Source organism: Bos mutus, chromosome 16 (genome assembly GCF_027580195.1).
Source record: "Bos mutus isolate GX-2022 chromosome 16, NWIPB_WYAK_1.1, whole genome shotgun sequence".
Classification (NCBI taxonomy): domain Eukaryota; kingdom Metazoa; phylum Chordata; class Mammalia; order Artiodactyla; family Bovidae; genus Bos; species Bos mutus.
The window spans coordinates 73,360,219-73,365,939 of NC_091632.1; the positions used below are offsets into that span (position 1 = coordinate 73,360,219).

At 39.3% G+C, this 5,721-nt stretch overlaps 1 long non-coding RNA gene across 1 annotated transcript; it reads right to left on the bottom strand.

The window, feature by feature from the left end:
- Positions 1 to 329: 329 nt before the first annotated feature.
- LOC138991209 (uncharacterized) lies at positions 330 to 4,940 on the bottom strand. Its single transcript, XR_011467167.1, has 3 exons — positions 4,826 to 4,940; positions 710 to 833; positions 330 to 498 (listed from the first exon to the last, which is right to left on the bottom strand). It is a non-coding gene; the product is annotated as an uncharacterized lncRNA (long non-coding RNA).
- Positions 4,941 to 5,721: the final 781 nt, after the last annotated feature.

Here is a 5,721-nt window from a genome sequence, read left to right on the forward strand (position 1 = left end):
TGGCAACCCACTCCAGTACTCTTGCCTGGAAAATCCCATGGACGGAGGAGCCTAGTAGGCTACAGTCCATGGGGTCTCAAAGAGTCGGACACGACTGAGTGACTTCAATGTCAATGTCATGTCAAGGATAAGGATAAAAAGCTTATGGAAGCTTCCTGATGGAGAGACTGACTGAGAGGGAAACTGGGTCTTGTTCTGATGGCCTGGGCCTTGCTCAGTAAATCTTTAATCCAATTTTCTCTTGATGTGCACAAATTTCCTTGTACACACTACGACCCAGGAGAAAGGAGCAGTGACCCCAAAAGAGACTGACCCAGACTTGCCTGTGAGTGTCCAGGAGTCCCCAGCAGAGGCGCGGGTCAGCGGTGGCCTGCTGCAGGGTCGGGGGCACTCAGCACAGCAGTGTATGCATGGGACCTTTTGAAGGAGGTCCCCATTATCTTCAGTACCTCCACCATAGTTTGGCCTCAGGTCAAACAACCAGGAGGGAACACAGTCCTGCCCATCAACAGAAAATTGGATTAAAAGAACTGTAGTATTCATTCTTTATTACTCTGTACATAAATTTTCTGAAAACCCAAGACTTTCTATTACCATGTGTTCTGTTCTGCTCACATCCACACTTACCACTGTTTTAGTGCAGAGCATATTTTCCAGGGGTAAATCCTTCTTTATATCTCAGATTCATTTATCTCCAGGATCAACTTACCTCATCACAGATGACAAAATGCAGACAGTTCCTGCTGAGGCCCTGCTGTGTCATGGTTTCCCCGTTGCTAGGAACACACAGAAGCACCTTTCAGCTGCTGTAGATTCTCCTGTTAGTCTGTTAACTAAATATGGGTGAAGTTTTCTATGAGGAAAACATTACCAGTAAATGTCTTTAAAAAAAAAAAATGGGGCCTGATTAAGTTGCTAAAGAATTGACTGGATCAAATTGCAACACAGTTGATGTTCAAAATTCGGCTTCTGACATGACACATCATAGACGTCCATCTAAACCAAATGTAATTCTCAAGCATGGTCCATGTCAAAAAAATAGTTGCTTATTGAAGCTGCCATGAAATCCACTCACCCATACTTGAACAAGCCTTACAGTTTTGACACCTTTCAGGCTTAGTCCAGATTCAGGGGACTTGGGGGTATTCTATGGTCTATAAAATTGGAAACATTTAAAATACAACATTACACAGATTTCAAAAAGTGCAGAAATTTTCAAAGACTTGATTTAATGTTATTTTGTTCTGTGAATCTTCAAAAAGGAAGTAGAAGGTTTCCTACTTCAAAAATTTACTTGGAGTGATGTAAACAACTCCAGAAGACATGGCTTAAGACACAAGGGTTTCATGTGTATTTGCAAGTAATTTGAGAAGCAGCATCATTACAACGTGGAGCTAGAGGCAGATAGCTTGAATTCTTCCCTAATCTCCATCAGTAATTAGCTGACAAGTAAATGCAAGTCCTTGAACAAAGCATTTCTGTCCCTAGGCTTCAATTTCTGACTTGTAAAATGGAGATAAAGTCAAAAGATTATTGTGAAAATCAATTAATTAATTCATAGTGAAATTGCTATATATTCTGAAAAGCACTATATGAATGAGATCATATTCTATTTTTATTATAATATTCCAGTATGTCTCCTTGAAGATTTGTAATAATTGATTTTTCTAACTAGAAGTCCTATGCTCTGAGTCTCTATTAGCACAAAAGGAAGCAATCTCCTGTATGGTACAGCTGTCTCACTACAGAACCAGGACATACAACTACATGACTCTGTGTGAAAGTCCTTCTACTTTTCAAATTTTAAAAAAAATGCTTTCAAATCAGGAATAAAGATATAAATTTACTCTCATGAAGCAATATAAAGACAAACCAAAAGCTATTTAAAAATGGTTCCTGTGGGGCAAGAATCTGAAATAGCAACTGAATGTCTGTATATGTACAAACTTGAGAACCCTGCAAAAGCCTTTGTTGTTGTTTGACTGTGGCCCCATGGACTGCAGCACACCAGGCTCCCTGTCCTTCACCATCTTCTGGAACTTGCTCAAACTCATTGAGTTCATTGAGTCGGTGATGCCATCCAATGCCTCCTCCTGTGTAGTCCCCTTCTCCTCCTGCCTTCAATCTTTCCCAGCATCAGGGTCTTTTCCAATTAGTCAGCTCTTCGCTTCAAATGGCCAAAGTATGGAAGCTTCAGTTTCAGCATCAGTCCTTCCAATGAATATTCAGAGTTGATTTCCTTTAGGATTGACTGGTTTCATCTCCTTGCAGTCCAAGGGACTCTCAAGAGTCTTCTACAGCACGACAGTTCAAAAACATCAGTTCTTCAAAGCTCAGCCTTCTTTATGGTCCAGCTCACATCCATACATGAATGACTACTGGAAAACCATAGCTTTGATTAGATGGACCTTGGTTGCCAGAGTAATATCTCTGCTTTTTAGTATATTGTGTAGGTTTGTCATAGCTTTTCTTCCAAGGAGCAAGTGTCTTTTAATTTCATGACTACAGTCATCATCTGCAGCAATTTTGGAGCCCAAGAAAATGAAATATATTCTGTCACTGTTTCCATTATTTTATCATCTATATGCTGTGAAGTGATGGGACTTGATGCCTTGATCTTAGTTTTTTAAATGTTTTAAGTGTTTTAAATGAGTTTTAAGCCAGCTTTTTCACTATCCTCTTTCACCTTCATCAAGAGGCTCTTTAGTTCCTCATTGCTTTCTTCCATAAGAGTGGTATCATCTGCATATCTGAGTTTACTGATATTTCTCCTGGCAATCTTGATTTCAACTTGTGATTCATTCAGCCTGGCATTTTGCATGATGTTCTCTGCATATAAAATAAATAAACAAGGCAACAATTATACAGAATTGATACACTCCTTTCCCAATTTTGAACCAGGCTGCTGTTTCATGTTCAGTTCCAGCTGTTGCTTCTTGACCTGCATATAGGTTTCTCAGGATGCAGGTCAGGTGGTCTGGTATTCCCATCTCTTTAAGAATTTCCCACAGCTTGTTGTGATCCACACAGTCAAAAGGTTTAGCATAGTCAATGAAGCAGAAGTAGATGTTTTTCTGGAATTCTCTTGCTTTTTCTATGATTCAGTGGTTGTTGGCAATTTAATCTCTGGTTCCTCTGCCTTTTCTAAATCCAGCTTGTACATCTGGAAATTCTTGGTTCACGTACTATTGAAGCCTAGCTTGGAGGATTTTGAGCATGACTTTGCTGGCATGAGAAATGAGTGCAGTTGTGCAGTAGGCTGAGCATTCTTTGGCATTGCCTTTCTTTGGGATTGGAATGAAAACTGACCTTTTCCAGTCCTGGGGCCACTGCTGAGTTTTCCAAATTTGCTGGCATATGGAGTGTAGCACTTTCACAGCATCATCTTTTAGGATTTGAAATAGCTCAGCTGGAATTCCATCTTCTCCACTAGCTTTGTTCGTAGTGATGCTTCTTAAGGCCCACTTGACTTTGCATTCCAGCATGTCTGGTTCTAGGTGAGTGATCATGCCATCATGGTTATCTGGGTCATGAAGATCTTTTTTGTACAGTTCTTCTGTGTATTCTTGCCACCTCTTCTTAATATCGTCTGCTTCTGTTAGATCCATATCACTTCTTCCTTTATTGTGCCCATCTTTGCACGAAATGTTCCCTTTGGTATCTCTAATTTTCTTGAAGAGACTTTTAGTCTTTCCCATTCTATTGTCTTGCTCTATTTCTTTGCATTGATCATTGAGGAAGCCTTTCTTATCTCTCCTTGCTATTCTTTGGAAATCTGCATTCAGGTGGGTATATCTTTCCTTTTCTCCTTTGCCTTTCACTTTTCTTCTTTTCTCAGCTATTTGTAAGGCCTCCTCAGACAACCATTTTGCCTTTTTGCATTTCTTTTTCTTGGGGATGGTCTTGATCACTGCCTCCTATACAATGTCAGCAACCTCCATCCATAGTGCTCCAGGCACTCTATCAGGTCTAATCCCTTGAATCTATTTGTCACATAAGCTATATGTATAATTATTTCAGAAATACAAAGCTAAGCACTTTATAAAAATGAAAAAAAAAAAGAATCTAATTCTGTAACAAATTGTTGACATAAACACACAGAGAATTACTTCAAATAACTTTAAAATGCAGTATGTTTACTGTCCATCGCTAGAGAGATACATCTTCAGGATAAAAACCACCATAAGCAAATTTCAAGCTGCAATCAATAGCTTTATTGTTAATGATATTGCCATTGTTATTTTGAAATTACTGCCTGTGTAGGTTATAGGATAAATCAAATAAGCAATTATACTAACATCAAGTCACCAAGATTTTTGATATAAGAAATTATGGGAAGAAAAGTATAAAAACAGATAAATTAACACACTGTAACCAACATTTGAAATAGAAAAATCATTTTGGATATACACATTTCTTTTTTTTGCTAAAAAATACTTCAATTATGGGCTGAATATTTGTTATCCACCACCCACCCCCAAATTCATGTTGAAACTCTAATCTCCAGTGTGTTATATTTAAAGATGGAGCTCCGGGGAGGTCAGTAGATCCTAAGAGGGAGCCCTCATAAGAAGAGACAGGAAAGAAATGACATCGTCCCCTTTCATGTGATGATGAAACATGGTGGCCACCGACAAGCCAGGAGGTGGGCTCGCACCAGATACCAGATCTGCTGGCACCTTGATCTTGGGCTTCCCATTCTCCAGAACTGAGAAATAAATGTTGTTTAAACCATCTAGCCTATGCTATTTGTTACCGTAGCCTGAGCTGATGACACCTACCTATATTTATTTATCTTTTAAAAATATACATATTATGTAAGTACCTGTCCACTGAGAAGTTCCAGAAGCAGCAAGAAATGAGTTAGCAAAGACCACCTCTGGGGCTTCGATTCTGGTGTTGGAACTTTATTTTGCTCCTTGGGAAACATTGATTCCAGGCCTGAGTGGAAAAAAAATATGTTAAATAAAGCTGTGACATCTTGTGCTTAAAAGCAAGAAAGCTGTCAAAGATCATAGGGGTCAAAGCAAAGAGACACTGGAAACAATGAGAGCAGTTCTCATGGGCTAGTTTGTGGAACAGTTTAAGCATCACTAGAAATCACTGGAAAGGTCTGAAATGGATCTTATATATATGAAATCATGAATTAGTAATTATACAAAAAATAGCACACTCCACTTGTTACCTTTGATGGTTACGAGAAGCTTCAAAAAAATGGTTTAAAAAAGGGAAAGGATCAAGCATGATTTACCCTGTTCTTTCTGCGTGGTTTATTTCATGCTGTTTTTCAGGGTACCTATTGCTTCGACTTAGGACAGTTCATTTGGTCATCAGAGAGCCATAGTCACCATGGAAATAAAACCATTGTAGAAGGCACTGTTGATTCTAAGCCAGGTCAGCGGCTGCCTCATCTCCCAATCCCTCTTCTCCCCAGAGCTTTACATAGTAAATATCCTGCATGCTAAGCTTCATCACAGAATTTGCACCCAAGAGACCTAACTTATGGCAAGCAATGCTGCCATGTATGGTCTATGAAAGCAAACTCTAAGACAGGATTTTAGAACTGAATCTCTTGTTACCCAGTTGGCAATAAGAACCCCTTCACTTTGCCAATGGCAGTGGAGCTCAGACAAATCCTGGTATGGGAAGCAGTGTCATTGCTAACAATTTTCCCCAGTGTGGTTTCTGGTGGAGGGAAATGCATAGCTAATGCAGGCTATA